Genomic DNA, 19,412 nt, shown 5'->3' with positions numbered 1-19,412 from the left:
CTTCTAGTGTAATTGTGTGTGAGGTGCTCCATGCACTGCTCAGGAATCTTCTGGTGGCAGCAGGTAGCAGGGCTAGTGACTGGCCACTGTGGGCAGTCCTCTAAATCAGACTCTTGGACTTAGCTCACAGCCATATGTGTAGTAGACCCTCAGACCTTCACCACAGAATTCTCCTTACTGTATTTCTATGATTTGCCATTAAGAGGGAGTGGGGAACAAGACTGGCCTTGGGGTAATTTGCAAATTAGGAACACACAATGTTCTGCTGTAATCTCACAGATGGTTTTTCTGTTACATTGTAAATGGATACTCCCTTGTCTCCCAATTTATAATCATGTATTCCAACCAGTTCCACAGGCCTTCCTTATCTGTTTTCTGATTTCCTTTTGTCATCATCCTCTGGAGGCCAGTAAGCATCTTGTAACTGTTTCACAGGTTCCTTCCCTGTGCGATCAGTTGCCTTTCCTGTAGCAGTTCGATAGCCATGTCTCTCCTCTCGCTGGGATTAACGTGCTTCCTCGCCCATATAGCACTGTATCCCCTGGTGTCCTTTTGAACCTCTATTTTCCATAAACTGTGTCCCAGAATTTTAATGTCCGACTCTGTTTCCTGATGTAGGTAAATCAACCAATTATATCATATTTCATGTCTTGCAGTTTTATGTTTTGTTAACCTGTATTTAGGATGTCTGCCTGGGAAATGAAGTTTGCTTTCTTTCTTTCTTTCTTCTTTCTTTTCATCAATGCAACATCCCTACTCCTAAATATTGTTCTTGCTCTTTTTACAGAGTAAATGCTTGGCCTTGAGAAATTACGTGTTAATAAATTGTAGAAGCTTTTGGACAACAGGAGCCACAGCAGAAATCCTCAAGAAACAGTCTTTACTGTCCCTAACAACACAGTTTGGAATATGAGGAGTTTCAGTGTGCCACAGCTAAATCTCTCTCTCTCTCACCCCCCCCCCCTCAAAGCCAGGTAACTCAGGCTGGTCTAAAGAATACCCCTTTCATCCTACCCTTGATGCCTCAAGGCATTTGCCCATCTTTTCCTGATCTTTCTTTACTGGCACCTCCCTGGGATGCAGTTACTATTCTGTAGTTCGGCAGAATTCATAGAATCATAGAATCATAGAGTTGGAAGAGACCACAAGGGCCATGGAGTCCAACCCCCTGCCAAGCAGGAAACACCATCAGAGCACTCCTGACATATGGTTGTTAAGCCTCTGCTTAAAGACCTCCAAAGAAGGAGACTCCACCACACTCCTTGGCAGCAAATTCCACTGTCAAACAGCTCTTACTGTCAGGAAGTTCTTCCTAATGTTTAGGTGGAATCTTTTTTCTTGTAGTTTGGATCCATTGCTCCGTGTCCGCTTCTCTGGAGCAGCAGAAAACAACCTTTCTCCCTCCTCTATGTGACATCCTTTTATATATTTGAACATGGCTATCATATCACCCCTTAACCTCCTCTTCCCCAGGCTAAACATGCCCAGCTCCCTTAGCCGTTCCACTCAAGAAGCTAAATCAGCCCTACAAAGTTCATCCACTTCTGCCAAAAATGGAAATGTTATAGGTGGTTCCCTTTAAAAACAAAACCAAGCAAACAAGGTGCCCGGCAAATCCCCCTGTAATGTGCCAGGCCTTATCTACTCTGAGGCAGCTACTGTGCCTGCAAATTTTAACTACTTCTGTTACAACAAAAAAGAAGTTATAGGTGTTTTGCTTTTCCCATTATGAAGTGGGGGTGGGAGGAGGAGCAAAGCTTCATTATTCTGAAACAGGCTCAGACCTTGAGCTGAACTGGAGAGCCTTTGGCGTGGGCTGTTTTCTGAAGCAGCTAAGTGGGATCTGAACGGAATTTTGCAGCCAGCGCATGCCCCTCTAGTATCCATCCAAGGCAATTCTTTCCTCATATTAATTTGTAATTTCTTACCTGTGCTGAATTATTGTGAACTAATAACTTACTGATTTAAACATGTTGTTGAATTATTGCAATTTATGACATTCACACCTCTGTTTCGTATACAAAATGACAGAATGGCAATTCATTGTCATATTGTGCAGAAAGGACTTTTTCAAATCCAGACATTTCTAGCTCACTTAAAGAGAAAGTTGTTAAGTGTTGAAATTCCAAAGAGAAAACCCAGGTACCCAGCCATTATTAAAGTGCTTGGCTACATCATTCTTTCTAGTAATTGCTGTTATTTAAAAGAGCCTTGGAGCTGCCTCTCAATGTCAAACCATTTTTCCAAGATATTGACAAATGGGAGTAATATTATTTGAGGTCATAGCTCCTGTCAAAATGAGTACCACATGTCCAAGGTTAAAATAGTAATTCAGAATTTGTTCTGCATGCACCCATTTTACTTGTCATATTTTAATGCCAGGGTAAACCAGGGACTAATCCTGCAATTATAATTAGCCAAGTGCGTAAATCTACTTCAAAGAAATATGTGCTCCCAGTCTACCCATTATAAGCCAGATCTGAAATAGAATCAGTAAAGAGAACCACATCTTATTTACAAACCATTGCCTCAGGGGCCAAAGCTCTTCCCTCAGGAGCTGATATTCTTTCTTGTGTAGTATCTTTTTCTTATGCATTTTGTATACAAGTACTCAGCCATTTTCTGTTGACTAGTCTTGACATCTGGACCTCAGGTTGGCAACTATTTTTTAACTATATTTTCAAGTGAGGGAGAAGAAGCAACGCTGAAGAGCCAACTGATTCCCATATATCCTATGGAAGAGAAAATGGCAAATCTTCCCAGTGTATATATTCAGAAGAAGAAGAAGAGTTTGGATTTGATATCCCGCCTTTCATTCCCTTTAAGGAGTCTCAAAGCAGCTCACATTCTCTTTTCCCTTCCTCCCCGACAACAAATAGTGGGGCTGAGAGACTTCAGAGAAGTGTGACTGGCCCAAGGTCACCCAGCAGCTGCAGGTGGAGGAGCGGGGAATCAAACCCGGTTCCCCAGATTACGAGTCCACCGCCCTTAACCACTACACCACACTGTCTCTCGAGAAACTTCAGAGAAACTTTGGCAAAAGCCCCCCACCCCCGCCCCGCCCAGCCCCACGCGCACCTTTGTTATAGGAGTACATGATTACTCCTGTAGTTAAGGTGAGTAGCAAAAATTTGCTTTCATCAATATATGCCTCAAACTTCTTTAGCTTTTAAAAATAGCATCCGCTGGGCTAATAACTTGACCTTTAGCATACATGATATACCTACAAAAGTGTCAAATTTCAAACTGCCACAGATAAGAAAAGGTCATAGATACCACAAGTTAAAAGTTCTGAAAATTGTCGCTTTGGTCCCCTTTTTCCAGTTTTTATGAAAGCATATCATATATCTCTTTCCAGTCTTGGTAAAAACCACTGGCATAATTTATTCAGGCTTGTTGCTTTGGTGAAGTTCTGGTCAGTGGTTCAAAAGTTGTTCAAGTTTCCTGCCCCCTTTGAGGGCTCATCCAGACTTCCTTTTGCAATGAAGCAGTGGGAAAGCTCCTTCATTCCCCCACCCCCATCATCAACATCTCCCCCATCCATACACTTTTAATTTTTTTAAGGCTACAACATATTTTGCTTGAAAACCTCCCACATTAAAATTACTGAGCTGAAATAAATGCAATATGCCACCGGCCCCTTCTCTTCTGAATGTGCTTTGTATTCTCATCCTGGAACACTCCGTCCCTGTAATTTCTGAGAGATTATAAATCTATATTCCACATTAAAACTGCCTGCATTCCTCCAGACGATGCTGCCTCACAGCTCTCAATGGCCTGGCTTTTGCTGAAGAGAATCAGGCCCTATCAGCAGAGTCAAAGGCGATTACATAGCCTCACAGACATTTTGAATTTCTGTGGCTCAATTAAGCATGTACAGCACGCCACAGCCACTGAGGCTCTGTTTATTCAGTGAAAGTGCCCTGTAATTTATTTTAAATAATCCATATTTAACAAATAAAGAGGTCTTTGATGGCCCATTGCTGCAGGCATCCATTTAAATGCTCCATCTTGACGGTCTGTTTTGCTGGTTTAAGTTAAATACCTGACAAAAGCGATTCAGTTTTTTGTGGGGGGAATCAGACCTTGTATGTGTGGTATTTATTTTCCTTTACACCAGTAATCAGTTAGTATTTCTTTTTCTTCCAGCCGATTAGCCATTAGAATGATTAATGTTTTTTGGTTATGATAATAACAAATTGTGACAGCCTGCTATTTCTTTGGGGCATGAAATGCTTAGGAATTGTATTCCTTTTTGTGTAGCGCTAATGAGGAATCGTGTTAGACCTGTTGCATGTGCACTGAAAATTAAATTTAGATGCTTATGCCTGAAACAAAAAATCTTTTCTTCCCAAAGTGCCACAGTTTTAAAGACCTCCCTCCCTCTTTTTCTCTGTTTCTCTTGAACAGCTCTGAATACATTTGTTCCTCAAAGGACCGGGTGCAGTTAGTTTATCTGCCATTATCAAATACAGCAGTCTAAGTCCCTAGAAAGTGGCATTGCTTTTGTTAAACTGGAAAATTCCCAAGATAGGTGTTCTCTCCTTATGACGAACAACAGTCATTAAACCACGCCTGGGGGAATAGAAGGGGGAGAAAACCAGCCCAAGGCTACGTTTTCACAAGAGAGGCAATAGATTTCCTTCGGTTAGACAATTGACTTTTCAGAGTTTCAGGAGAAATACAGTTCTAATAACCATAATTGTCTTGCCTGTCTGGCAGCCAAATCATTTAGCTCTATCTTCTCTTCTCCAAATAATAAGATTTGCAAATGACACCAAACTGGGAGGGGTAGCTAACAGAAGACAAAATTGGGATTCAAAATGACCTTAATGTATTGGAGAACTGGGCTAAAACTAACAAAAGGAACTTCAGTAGGGACAACTGTAAGGTTCTTCACTTTGGCAGGAAGAACCAGCTGCACAAATATAAGATGGGGGACCAGGGACCTGGCTTGAAAAGGATCTAGGGGTCTTAGTAGACCACAAGCTTCACGTGAGTCAACAGTGTGATACAGCAGCAAAAAAAGTGAATGCTATTCTAGGCTGCATCAACAGAAGTCTAGTGTTCGAATCAAGGGAGGTAAGAATAAAGGAGATTAATACTAAACATCAAGAAGAACTTTCTGACGGCATGAGCTGTTTGACTCCCACAGGAGGTTGTGGACTCTCCTTCCTTGGAGTTTGGAACTGGAGGTTGGATGGCCATCGATCATGGATGCTTTAGCTGAGATTCCTGCATAACAGGGGGTTGGACTAGATGACCCTCGAGGTCCCTTCCAACTCTACAATTCTATTATTCTATAATTCTATGAAACAAGTGAGTGAAACAAACCTACTTGCAGCTTCCTGCAAGGCCCAGCAGGGATCGAACCAGTTCTGTATTCCCCACTTTACCATGACAAATGTTCAAGTTCTGGACCAGAATCCTTCTGGTCTGTGAATCTGGTAATTCCATCTGCAAAACTCTTAAGGTTTACTGCACTCCCTCAGTCTAGGTTACTTGATTTTGAAAGCATTCAGTTCTGCCTATCACCTGCTCTGACCCATATACTTGCTACCAATATCATAGTCTGAGTATTTGACTCTTCCAAAAGCCTTTGCAGCTACATCCAGAACATAATTGCATTCTTGTACTTGGGTGGAAGTTGAATTATAACAGAAATATTATAATGAAGCTGCTTTACTTTTGGTGGATATTTTCAGCTCCATGATCATTGAAAAGCCACTGTCTAAATCATTCAATGTGAGCAAAACTGGATTCTTTTTTGCATCTCAAATATGCCAGATGATGAGTGGATGGTGACAAGCAAAATGGCAGCTTCTGCTTGTGGTAAACTGCTGAGAGTTACCACAAACTTGGCTTTACAACAAGCAGGTTTAAAGCCAGTTGTCTTAAGCAGAGCCACCAAATGCCTCAATCCTTTCTTCCGTTGAAATAAATGGGAATTATTAGGTTACGGATTTATTTATTGCCATTCTATCATCACACACCACTCTGCACAATGGCTTCAGAGTGTGAGAGCTAGCTCCTTTCAGTGAGGTTGGAAGGGAAGAGTGGAAAGAAAGTCAGTTAGAGGTGAAGCCAATGGTGCTGGTTGACTAGCACAAGGAACGAAGCAACAGAGTTTCCTTCTTGTTTCCTCTATTTCAGCTTCAAAGCCCTTTCCCCACATGGGTTGAACTGGGGGTGGCGGCTGTGTAGAGCCATAACAATAACTAACAATAACAATAACAATAACAATATAATTATTGCATTTCTTCCACTGCACACAGGTACACTACATTTGTTCCCTATGTACATTTCTAATACAATTTTATATAATTGTGAAACTTCGTGTCAGGATTAAGGGCAGCTCAGTATTCTGTGTACAGCATGCAAAAAACAGATTTAAAATCACAAAACATGCAGCAAAGTGAAGTGTGGAAACATAGGCTGGTAGACCTTTAATATATGCCCTTCTAATCTCCTTCCAAAGTTCCCCTCTTCCCCTAACATAGAAAAAGACCACACATTTGGGAAGTTTAGAATGGTTCACTTACAAACTCTCCAAAAGTCAGATTCATGTGCTTTCCCATACAGCAGCCAGAAAACACAGGCAGAAAAATATGGCTTCATTACAGTGCTGAAAGTTCCCAAATTACTGGTATAGGATCACAAGAAAGACTTGAAGGGCCATGTAGTCTCAGACTGGAGAGAATCGAAGGATTGTCCTTCCTAAGGTGAACTAAGCCTGGCAGGACAGCTTACTCTATGGCATTAACCCCTTCATGCATTAATTTAAGCATGTTGGTTATATGAGACTGGTTATCCCACAACTTCACCTAACACTGCTATGACTGCATGTCCCAGGAGATCGGTTGTGGTGAAAGTAATCATGTCAGGGAAGCTGGTCTTACATGACTGATCTTTAGAGGAATTCCATCCAGTGGCGTAGCGTGGGAGGTGCAGGGGGGGCCGGCCGCACCGGGCGCAACATCTGGGGGTTAGGGTTAGGGGGCGCAAATCCACGGGTTAGGGGGTGCAAATCCACGGGTTAGGGGGTGCAAATTACTTGCCTTGCCCCGGGTGCTGTCAACCCACGCTACGCCACTGATTCCATCCAAGCTTGAAATAATAACCCATTGAAAGATGACTTGGAAAAACCATTGTTGTTTACTGAATATAAAACCACAAAATACATAATCAAAATAAAAACAACAACCCAATAACGCCTCCCCTCCCCCCGCCCAACCACATTTTAAAAGGACATAGGACAGGATGTCAATCAAATCAAACAAAGTCCTGATTAAAAAGGAGCATTTTTTCCTGGCACCTAAAGGTATATAATGAAGGCGCCAGGCGAACTTCCCTGGAGAGAGCATGCCACAGACGGGGAGCCACTGCAGAGAAGGCTCTGTTCTCGTGTTCCCACCCTCTGGACCTCTCAAGGAGGCAGCACACAAAGACGGGCCTCAGAAGATGATCTCGGGGTCCGAGTAACAGGTTGGGCAACTGGGCCCAAACTAACAAAATGAATTTCAGTAGGGACAAATGTAAAGTTCTACACATAGGCATAAAGAACCAGCCGAGGCTGGATGGCCATCCATCTTGGATGCTTTAGTTCAGAGTCATATGAGCTATGAAATGTGCAGTTTGCTTGCTTGTTTGTTTTTATTTATTACAGCATTTATATGCCACCTGTCTGAGTGATTTACAGTAAAGGCAAAAGATCTGAAATGTAACTGACAAGACAGAAACAAGAAATGTAATGTCGCCTAAAACTCAAGCAGCAGAGAATGAAAATCAATAAAACAAAACTCTGAAGCAGAACCCAAAGCTGAGCAAATTCTAAAAGATTTTAAAAGCCACGCAAAATGGAAAGCACTGAAATGACCACAGAGTGCTTCAAATTTCATCTCAGCCATTACCCTGAGGCAACCCCCCACCTCTGTTTCCTTTCCTCTCTGCATTATGGAGATATTAAAACTGACCTACTTTGCAGGACTGTTGTGCAGATTACTGAAATACAGTGGTACCTCGGGTTAAGTACTTAATTCGTTCCGGAGGTCCGTTCTTAACCTGAAACTGTTCTTAACCTGATGCACCACTTTAGCTAATGGGGCCTCCTGCTGCCGCCGCGCAGCCGGAGCACAATTTGTGTTCTCATCCTGAAGCAAAGTTTTTAACCCAAGGCACTATTTCTGGGTTAGCGGAGTCTGTAACCTGAAGCGTCTGTAACCTGAGGTACCACTGTACTGCATGCAGCTTAAGGACTTGCAGTGCTCAGAAGGCACTATATTAATACAGCATGCATATGGGATACACATACAGTGTGTATATTTATATATTTATATTTATCCCACTGTCTAGGCTTGTGTTGTAACTTCTATCCATTATTATTAATAATAATAACAATAACAATGGAATTGTATTGTTCTATAAGTTAGGTTTTGGGTTTCTCCAGTAATACAGCACTACATATTTTTTTTACTTAATCTCAAAATAAAGACTTGTAAATTCAAAGACATAGTGGAGCAGTTAACTTGACTCTTGACTTAGCCAGATGAGTAGCCAGTGCGTCCGTGAGGGAGAAGGCCTCTCTCCTCCACCCTCCATCTCCCTTGCTCTGTTGCTGCTAGCCATCTGTTGATAATTACTGTCCAGTCTCTGCTGAGAACTTGTGATATTTAATATTTCCTCACCACTTGAACAAATAAGCGATAATAACTGCAAGGTAGTTGACCACAGGAGTAGAAAGATGTATAGCATGAAAGAGTCAGTGTACACCTTGGTTTATGAAAACAACTTCGTTTTCTATTAAGGATTAGGGTAAATCCAGGCCCTTGAGATCTGGGAGAATAGATGCATTGAGTTATACAATATCTCAGGGAAACAAGAGAGAAAGAGTTAAGCTTTTAAAACCACAAATATCAAAGGGATTTCAGAAAAGAGAATAAATATCCCTGTGTTTTTCCTCATGTCCATTTTTCATCTGTGCTGTCTTCAGTTCAGACTAAAAAGAATCTGCCAAATGTTTTGACATTCAGGTTTAAGAATCTTCCCATTAGATAACCATTATTTCTTTATCAGTTTAAAATCTTCCTATAAAACAAAACTGGAGTATATGGCAGTGTAAGGATAGGAGGAAGCAACATTGCAAATGTGCTTTAAATATAAATGATATTAGATCACAAGAGTAAGTCTCAGATCGCTGGGAAACTACCTTTATTGAAGGAAAAGAAAAGAAGGGGGGGCATGTCTCTCCTGCATGCCTCCCCCTTTTTCATGCGCATGCTCAGGGAATCGGGCTTTTCCTGCAAAGCTGAAGTGAATAAATCTTATACAGTGGTGCCTCGCAAGACGAAATTAATCCGTTCCGCGAGTCTCTTCGTCTAGCGGTTTTTTCATCTTGCAAAGCAAGCCCATTGACGGCTTAGCGGATTAGCGCTATTAGCGGCTTAGCGGCTTTTAGCGGCTTAGCGGATCAGCTGATAAGTGGCTTAGCAGCTTAGAAAAAGGGGGGGAAACCGCAGGAACTCACAAGACATTTTCGTCTTGCGAAGCAAGCCCATAGGAAAATTTGTTTTGCGAAGCGCCTCCAAAACGGAAAACCCTTTCGTCTAGCGGGTTTTCCATCTTGCGAGGCGTTCGTCTTGCCGGGCACCACTGTATTAGGCCAGGTTGCTTACCGAAGCAAGACAGTCTGAGTATATTACACCGATCCTGGTCCAATTGCACTGGCTACCAATTAGTTTCCAGGCCCAATTCAAAGTGCTGGTTTTGACCTATAAAGCCTTAAACAGCTCAGGACCACAATAACTCAAGGACCGCCTCTTTCCCTATGAACCTACCCGGACCCTGAGATCATCTTCTGAGGCCCTTCTTCATGTGCTGCCTCCTCAAGAGGTCTGGAGGGTGGGAACACGAGAACAGAGCCTCCTCTGCAGTGGCTCCCCGTCTGTGGCATGCTCTCCCCAGGGAGACTCACCAGGCGCCTTCATTAAACACCTTTAGGCACCAGGCAAAAATGTTCCTTTTTACCCAGGTCTTTGGTTGTTTTGATTGACATCCTACACACTTTTAAAATGTGTTTTTTTTGCGGGGGGGGGGAGTGTTACTGGGTTGTTGTTTTTATTTTGATTATATATTTTGTGGTTTTATATTTTGATTTTGTTCTCATGCCTCTCTAGGCAAATGTGTGCTTGTCAGAGCTGCCCCTAGGTCCCAGCTCACAGAGGACCAACGCTAGGCTGTCGTTATGTACAAAAGTCTTTATTGAGGTTCAGTTTCCATTTCAAAGCCGCAGCGCGCAGCTCTACGTCTTACACCCTAGACCGGCGAAGTACCGTCTGAGTCTCCTCCCCTATGACACCAGTTTAAGATCCTAGCCCTGCTCCACCTTTTCCGCTGCTCTCTCCTCCTCTGGGTCCTCCTGCCCGCTGGGGCATTGCCCTTTCTGGACTCTTCCGACGCTGAGTCACTTAGCTCCTCCCCCTCCCTCCGGCGGGCTTTAGGACCCGGTTCCCAATCCTCATTCTCTGCTGTCCCGCGCTCCTGTACATTTGAACTTGCCTCTTGCGCCAACCCATTGACCTTCCTCCTGACCGTTACACTACTTCTGTCACTGCTTCCCTCTTCCGGGATACTGGCCAGATCTGACCTCCCCTCCGTTGTCTGACTCTCCGATGGAGGCGTGGTCAGCCCTGTCTTATCATCTCTCCCTGGTGGGGAATGCACTGGCCCCGATCCTTGGGACTCTTCCCCCCCACTCTGCTCTGGTGGGGAAGCTGGTCCTGATTTCCAACTACTGCTCTGGGAGTCCCTGCTGCCCCCTTGCTCCTGGGGCGTTCCCCTTGGGAACCCCCTACCCCTGGCCACTGGCGCCCCCTTCTGTGAATCTTCCGATTCGCTGGAGAGGCTCATGGAATCCCTTGGTCCACTGTCCTCTTCTCCTACGCTCCCCTCGGATTCTTCCCCTTCGCTCTCCATCTCCTCTCTTCCCTGTGCCTCTGCTCCTGAACCCCTGACAGTGCTTTTTTTTTTTTTTTTTTTTTTTTGCTTTTCAAAATATGGCAACCCTATTATATTCTAAGAACTAATCTTTTTGCATGGACATTCCCAAATTAACTGACTTTTATGCTGCAATCTGGGTGTTGTTGTACTGCTTTGCTTCACTGTAAAACGCCCTGAGATTTTCTTTTTTAATGAAAAATGGTCTGGAAATATTCTAAATAAATAATATTTTTACAACCCTTTGGTTTACAGAAGAGTTAAAGCACTTACATATTCACCCATGGGATCTAGGTGTGGACATTGTAGATTAAGGTGTCTTCCTAAATATCTGCACCATGTACAGTATTAAGCAAGCTCTATAGTCTCACATAGGATTTAAAAAACTGATGCAAGGCAGGCACACAGGCGCGCGCACACACACACACACACACACACACACACACACAAACAGCAGCAGCAGCAGAAATTGAAATTGGCAGGACTCATTTTGACAAATTGTGGGGTTATGGTGAAAATTATTTATTTATTCATTCATTCATTCATATCTTTATTGGGATCACAGGCAGGCAGGGAAAGTTTTCTTTCTGATACAAAACATAATTCCAAAGCTGCTGTTTGTGTTGGAGAGAAACTCTTCCATCAACACGGCAGTCCTCTGGTCCATCAGCAAGAGCTAGGCAAATAAGGAAAAATGCATGCACAGAATTGCACAATGAATTCTGGAGCAAAAATGGATATTGTTTAGGCAGTTAGGTTTTGCGATGCAGAATATAATGGCATGCTGATGACTTCCAAGAGCACACAAAGAACATGATTTGCTAATTTGAAGCTGGCACTGAAACAATGCAAAAGATGTGGGACATTTGTTAAAGCAGGTATTAAGGGTTTTATGGTGGTTAATCTATATCGTGCCAAACACCAGAGAATATTTTAAGCAGCTGTCTCTAATTTTCCAATTTGCTCAAGCATCAGTTTGTTCGTCAGCCTGCAGTCAAATCTTAAAAAGGTAAAGGTAAAGGTACCCCTGCCCGTACGGGCCAGTCTTGCCAGACTCTAGGGTTGTGCGCTCATCTCACTCTATAGGCCAGGAGCCAGTGCTGTCCACAGACACTTCCGAGTCACGTGGCCAGCATGACAAGCTGCATCTGGTGAGTCAGCGCAGCACACGGAACACCGTTTACCTTCCCGCTGGGTAAGCGGTCCCTATTTATCTACTTGCACCCGGGGGTGCTTTCAAACTGCTAGGTGGGCAGGTGCTGGGACCGAGCAATGGGAGCGCACCCCGCCGCAGGGATTCGAACTGCCGACCATGCGATTGGCAAGTCCTAGGCGCTGAGGTTTTACCCACAGCGCCACCCGCGCCCCAGCGCAGTTCCCTAAGGCCTGCACTAGCTTTAGATACCCAAGTTATCACTTGGGTGGGCATTAAACCAGGCTTACAGCAATGCCCAGCGATGAAGTTTGCAGACCCTCAGTTTCAGATATAATCAGCATTCAAGCAGACTTTTACTGTAATTCAGGCCTATAACTAGGAAAGGCCATATCATGCTGCTTCTAGTCTGTGTCAGTTTTGCATGTGTATTCATAAATCCATTTAAAGAGAGAGAGAGAGAGAGAGAGAGAGAGACCCACAAATATTATATTTATACACATATCTAATACTTACCTAATGCATTTTTGTGTAATTTATCTCAATGTATTCATTTCTAAAATATTTTATCCTAAAGTATGCACTTTTTTACACTTAAAAAGAAAAATCAAGATCTTTTATTCCATAATTTAGAGAAATGCAAAATCTGAAGGATACTTACAGTATGTTCCAATCCAGGAGATGCAAATTAGGTGAGTTCATTTAAAAATGAGGATCAAGTGAAATCCCCCTCATCCCTTCCCTTTACCTGCAGCATAAGGTAAGACATATAATATATTTATATTTTTTATTATTGAAGAGCCTGAAAATACAATGCACAGTCAAAGGATGTGGGAGAGAGGCCCTGCCCAATGGGCTTACAGTCTAGTTTACAGAATCAAGCAGCAGGAATCAAACGAAATACGGGGCGGAGTATCCAATTTCACCGCCTAAGGCAAAATGGTAATATGCCATCCCACCACCATTGAATCGTCCCTTGCCTGGGTCGTGCAGCGGTACTTGCAAAGAGGCAGCAGTGGTTTCTGGTGAGATCTTGTGTACTCTGCCAGATCTTGCAAGAATTTAGCAAGATCTCACTGGCAGCGGCAGGCGCCACACAAAGGGGCGCCCCCACTTGGGCTTCTGCTGCCCAAGGTGGCTGCCTCATCCCACCCACAGGTGGGCCGGCCCTGACTAAACAGAGCACTTGAAGGAGAAGGCGGCCATAACTGGTTAGCAGGAGCCAGTCAGGAGACGATGGGTGCAGGGTTGCAGGAAGGTCAAGGCTGCCCAGGTGCACCAATGGATTCCCTCTGGTACTCCACTGGTGCACCCAAACAGCCTGTGGCTCTCTGTTACCCTACCCTAGCATCAGTTTAGAAAAAGTTCCCCCCGCATGTGACACGGTTGCCAAAGGCCACTTCTTATGCTACTTGTTCTGGGCAAAATTCTAGGCAAGCTGGATGCTTATTTCCGAACTATAGCATTAGAAACTTGACAGGTAGTGACTATATTCAGGTTCCTCCTGGTAGCAATGCCCTTTCATTAGGGTGTACACCCAGGGAATTTTTATTCACATTTTCCCCAGCTCCTTTGAATATGGACAGACAGATTGCAATGGGGTTTTGAACAGGATTCATAGAATGATGCCCTAAATGAATGATGCATATCCACTTTTGATATGTCGATCTTCAGGGGAGATCTTACAATACAGTGCGTTTTACCCAACTCCCTACACTGAAATATATACCAGGGGACTAATCTGGTGTTCTAACTGGAAATATTGAAAATGCAAATTGGCTTTCATTCTAATGTGTCAACATTCGTATCCCCTCACTTTCAAAATCCAAACGTGCTCTGCTCTGTGTACCACATTGCAATACCTCGTTTTCAACTAAGGTGTTGCACAGAAAGAAAACAAACTTAAAACTAAATAGGATAACCACCAAGCCAAATTCCTCACTTCAATTGTCCAGTACTCAAAGTCCAGTGAAAATAAGAATTTAGTACCCTAGACTTTATATTATTTTAACTTTTTATTGGCTACCATTATTGAATATTATATTAAAATGTTCTTTGAATATACAGTGTGGGGTTTTTTGTAGAAGTGTGCTTTTGTTGTTCCTGATTCCTCCTTTCTTTACATAGATGTAAGAAAACTACCTTGGGTTTCAGAGTTTTCCGTTTCTGTCCTTGTCAATGGGGAACCTTAAAATGGAGGTTGTTAGAGGCAAAAGGTTTGCTCGCGTTGTCTGAGGTGTTGGTTTTCATCCTTGCTTCCTCCGCCCGCTTGGAGAGCAACAAATATTAACTGCTACTGCAATACTTCATTAAACAAATATTTGTGTAAATCACAGTGTGAATATGCGAAGTGCTTTGATGGGCAAAGAGAAGTCGTTCCCCATGTCCTTGTTTCTTGTTTTAAACACAGAGCTGAAGTGCTCTATACACTGACCTGAGCTTGGCACTCCTGCTGCTCCAGATCAGCTTGAGTCCCCCGTTCTTCCTTTTATTCATAATTGGTTTACAGCTGAAATACTGAGCAAAATGCAGACTTTCTGTTACAATGCAGCACTTCTTCTCATGTGCAAGCATTTAGGGTTGACACCTGGGGTTTTCATCCTGGGGTTCTGAAAGTGGCCTCTGACACGGAGGGCAGGCTTTGCTCCACCTTCATGAGATCAGTCACTTACCGACCATGTTCTACTGAATGGAAGGACACTGCTGGAGTTAAAGTGTATACTGAGGCATGCCCAAAAAAAATATGTCTCAACCAAACTCCTGTTAACAGGCTTTTGGTAGGTGCTACATCATTGTTTTAAGTGACTTCTCTAGGTTTCAACACACTGACATTTTTGACTGGCTTTATATGTGTGCATTTGCTATACACTGTTTTTTGAGGTATGGCTAAACATCTGTACAGGAAATACAGATAATGTCATGTCATGCATTGCTGCTTAGCTACAATTGTTTATATGGTGAGCTTCCAAGTCATTTTATAGCTTTCATGGTGCCTCCCCCCCCCCACCCCACCCCGTGTTGCTGCATAGATTGGTGGAGTTTTTCACTTTCCTTTGAAGATGAAGAATATTCTGTTGTTGTCTTGGAGATCAGACTAAGCCTGCATACACAGGACAGTTTATTCTAGAATCAAGGGAGACTGAGTTATTATTCTTTCTACCTGGTTCACACACATTCTAGAACTACCTCATATTTTTTGCCCCTGAAAAGTGTTTCTCAACACACTGGTTTCGTTCCAAAAATAAAGGCACATTGCAATTTGCTTCTGCATTACCCTGTAGAGAACAGATGTTGGCCTTCCCAGCAATGCCCATTATGTTGTGAGTAGGCATATACCAAAACCAAGAGAAGGTCTAACAAATGTGTCCTCTAATCAAAGGGAGGGTTTTCAAATACATGTCAATAAACCACAGCCACCCATCTGAAGACTGAAAGCAGTGTGGTGAGGAAGAGCACAAATGATGCCATGTTGCAAAAAAAACCCTGCATTTTTGAGCTACAAATGGCTTAGGGTGTGCAGCCTTAGTACTGAACTGTGGCACTCAGAGGTTTCCTATGGGAAATGTTAAAGGAAGCTGCAGCCTATAAAACCCAGAAGAAATTCCCAAAAGTCATAGGACTCTGGTGGCTGGTGTGGTGAGTGAGATAGCATACTTTCAGTCACTGTGACAAGCAAGGACCTGCATTCTTTATTGAAAGAAGGGGACTTGATATGTATCTGAGTCTCCTCAAGAGTGTTGGCAGAGTAGCTAAATTGGAAGCCAAATCAAGTGCAATAGTGGCTCTTGAAATTAAAACAAAGTCCAAACACTTGTTAAAATATTCAGAAGCTTTTACTTGCTTTTTTATAGTTAAAGAAGAATATATGCAACGTATTTACATTCACATGCTTATCCAAGCATGGGCTTAGTTTTTTCTTACTTGAAGATTTCAGCTTCTTCCTTCAGCATTCAAAGAAACAGAGTCTTTCTCTCTTCCCAGTCCTTACACTCAGCCTTCTGCACATTACCCAGCTTGGCCAGGCAGTTCCTTCTGAGAAGTTTCCACTTTCACCTTCCAGCAAGACTCCTCCTTACTGCTTCTTCGGGAGAGCATCAACTTCTGGACTTCTTTCCCACACGTACATTCACACAGAAACATTAGCACTCCCCTCACCTATTGCGTATAGAGAGAGAGAACATGCAAATAGCAGGTCCTGCAATAATCCTGCTACCTATCCACACAAACATTCACTCTCTCAGGTTATGCCATGAGAGAATAAGATTTGTGAGAGAAGGATAAAATCCCAGAGGGGAAGGCTGCATTGTGATACGTTAGGAGAGTTCTCAAACCACAGCAGCAAGAATGCTGCTAGCCCAGAGATGGAAGGAAGGAGAAATACCAACAAAAGAAGAATGGCAGATGAAACTGATGGAGTATGTGGAGATGGCGAAACTGATGGAGAAGATCCAAAACCAGGAAGATCAAGTATTTTCTAAAGATTGGAGTAAATTTGTAATTTATTTAAAAGACCACTGTAAACAGTTAAAATCTTTGGCAGGGATGTAATGGCACTTGTAATGTGGAATTATTTATGGTAATTATGGCTATATAATAGATGAATAATGGTAAAAGATGCAGCAAATAAAAGATGCAGCAAATATAAACTTAAACATGGAACCCATGGAGGGAAGGAGGGAGGTCCGAAGGTTCAAAAGAACCTTGTATTTTAATGTTTAAAATGGTTATGTTTTATACGTATATAATTATCAAAAGCTCAATAAAAATATTTTTAAAAGGAGAGTTCTCAAACAATTATCTTAACACAAATATATTTGCTATTGCTCTGAAGATCCATTAAAGATGTCTGAAATGTATATATGTATCCAGAGAAAAAATCCACCTTGTATTGTGTTGATGTTTCAAATGGCAAAATCAATAAAATAGGAAAGGCCTGCTGATAATAATTAACATCTTCATCAGTGCATGATAAAACAAAAATGTCTGTACATCTATATCAGACTATTTCTGCACTATTCCAGAATTATAAATAATTCAGCATCTAGATGTCATCCTAGATGCTGAAACTACATTTTAAGTGAAGCTATTGCTATGGATTGCTTTTATTATTTTAATTACTAGTTAGTTGTTAGGGACTTAACTTTTCCAAATATGCAATCCACTTGGAAGTTCTCTTGCACAAAGCCCATTAAAATGAATGAGACCTCTGCAAGAGCATTTTAACTAATATGGCAATTCCTTATGGACATGATAGCTCCAAAGCTCACACAGGTTTGCTGGAACATCTGCTCTCTGCAGAGGTGCATGATCTCATGGCCGCTCTCTTTCCCAAAATGGTTTTGCAGGTTGCACTCTGCTTACCATCTGGTTCTGCTTCTCCATGTGCTGTGTTTTCAGAATGCCAAGGAAAATGCAGAAGTTAGCAGCTTAATAACAATGGTAAGTTGTGTTTTAGGCAGTTTGCCTAGTCCTAACACGACAGGGATGACAGAATATATCTACAAGCAATAAAAAATAAATAGCAACCTTTGTGACATATTAACTTTTCTTTTGATGGAACGGTCATAAAACCACAGTAAAGCACACTCAGCAACAATAACAGTGAGCGTTCAGCAGAACCCTTGCGTAAAAGGAACAATTGTTGCAACAATTCAAACTGCAAAGACTCCATAGTGACTACTCTGAAATATAAGTTACATGGGCAGGAATGTTTGAAGTGTAGGAGTTGTCTCCAGCTAAGAGCTACTCTGAGTAGATCCACTGAAATGCATGGACCCAAGCTATTCCTGTCTATTAATTTCTATGGATCTGTTCTCTGTTTGACTAGCATTGAATGCAACTGTGTGTGTGTGTTTGTGTGATGGGATATCAGATGTGGAGGGGGGAAACGGACTTGTTTGAAAAATAACTTTTTATTTTCTATGGGCAGCAGAAAGATCTCCTGTGAGAACTCCTTTAAAATGAATGGGAAACACAAAGAAGAACATAAAGCTCTTGTGCCGATCCTATTTTCCGGAGTGCCATACTGCCCAGCAAATGAAAATGAAGCTTACATTATTTCACCCATTTTCTGTGTGTTGACTTTTAATGTTCTCATGAGTGCCCAGAACCTGCTTTTTAAATGTTTCCTTTGATCACCCTTATGAACGGTCCAGTTACCCACCCCCAGTTTTTACTTCTTGCTGAGGGGGAGGGACAGCCAGGAGACTCAAGCAGCCCTCCATCTGGGTTCAATGAATGTACATACTCGGGGGGGGGGGGGAGTAGGATTACAAGAGCTGGCCCTGCTCTGCTCTACATGTGTTCAGTTGGCTGTGGCAACAGACCCTACATATGTACAGAAAGTGTTCTCACACACTGGCTTGTTAACATAGTCATGAGAAGCAGGAACCCCAGAGCACAGGCATGGAGACTGCCCTGTGCATGTATGCTCTGGTTATGCCAACTACATGGTAAATCAGTGGTGGGTCTCCTGCCCCCCTCCTCACCCTCCTGTGAATTCCTTGTATCCGCAGTGACCATTTGAATTGCATGGCACCTGGGTCATGAAATTCCCCAGCCACTTTTCTTTCACTACTCTTGAAAGCAAGGGGCATTATTCGCACGGAATGCATAAGTGAAATTGTGCCAGGTGAATAGGATGCCTTGCCCAGTGCCCTCCTAAAGATAACCTGGCTCAGGGTCTCCCAAAAGCCACAAAAGCCCTGCTGTTTTGTGGCATAGCAAGCTTGCCAAATATTGCCCCTAGGGCTTCTGTGACTTCAAAAGCTTTTAGAAAAAGAGCTGCCATCTCCCATAATAGTTTTGGGCTACAGGCAACCCCCTATTTATGTGAGGGTTAATTGCACACATCAGTGGAGGGTGCATAAGGCTGCCCCATTCCGCCCCTGTTTCACCCTCTTCCAGTGCCAAAGACGGTCACATGTGCATTGAAAGCGTGGAAACTGAGAGTTGCCTGTATTAACATTTTTGTGCCCTATCCGTTTTAAGTGAAAACACAGCTAGGAACAGCTCCCGCACATTTTATTATTATCACCATGAGTTATTTCCCATAAGAAACAAGTTCTAAGTGGTTGACAGTATATGTGCTCTTGCACATGGGATTCATGTACCCTGTGCATGAATAACAAATTACAAATGAGATATTCACTGCTTGTGGATTGCATTAAGCTATTGGTCTTTATTTGTGCAGTGTGCAATCTACACCTCCATCAATTATACAACAATGTGATTCTATTTCTCCCAGACAGAACACTTCCTTTGCGAC

General features: G+C 42.7%; 1 long non-coding RNA gene across 1 annotated transcript in view; it reads left to right on the top strand.

Annotated features, from left to right (window-relative positions):
• The window catches only part of LOC307224710, a 32,857-nt gene extending 14,646 nt beyond the window's left edge, over positions 1–18,211 (top strand). Inside the window, exons 2-3 of the long non-coding RNA XR_013842709.1 lie at positions 17,491–17,584; positions 18,075–18,211. This is a non-coding gene — a long non-coding RNA (uncharacterized lncRNA). The remainder of the gene's footprint in view (positions 1–17,490; positions 17,585–18,074) is intronic.
• Positions 18,212–19,412: the final 1,201 nt, after the last annotated feature.

This window comes from Podarcis cretensis, assembly GCF_951804945.1.
Source record: "Podarcis cretensis genome assembly, chromosome: 9".
Taxonomy (NCBI): domain Eukaryota; kingdom Metazoa; phylum Chordata; class Lepidosauria; order Squamata; family Lacertidae; genus Podarcis; species Podarcis cretensis.
The sequence above is the reverse complement of the archived record's forward strand: the minus strand, read 5'-3'. Positions and strand labels throughout refer to the sequence as shown.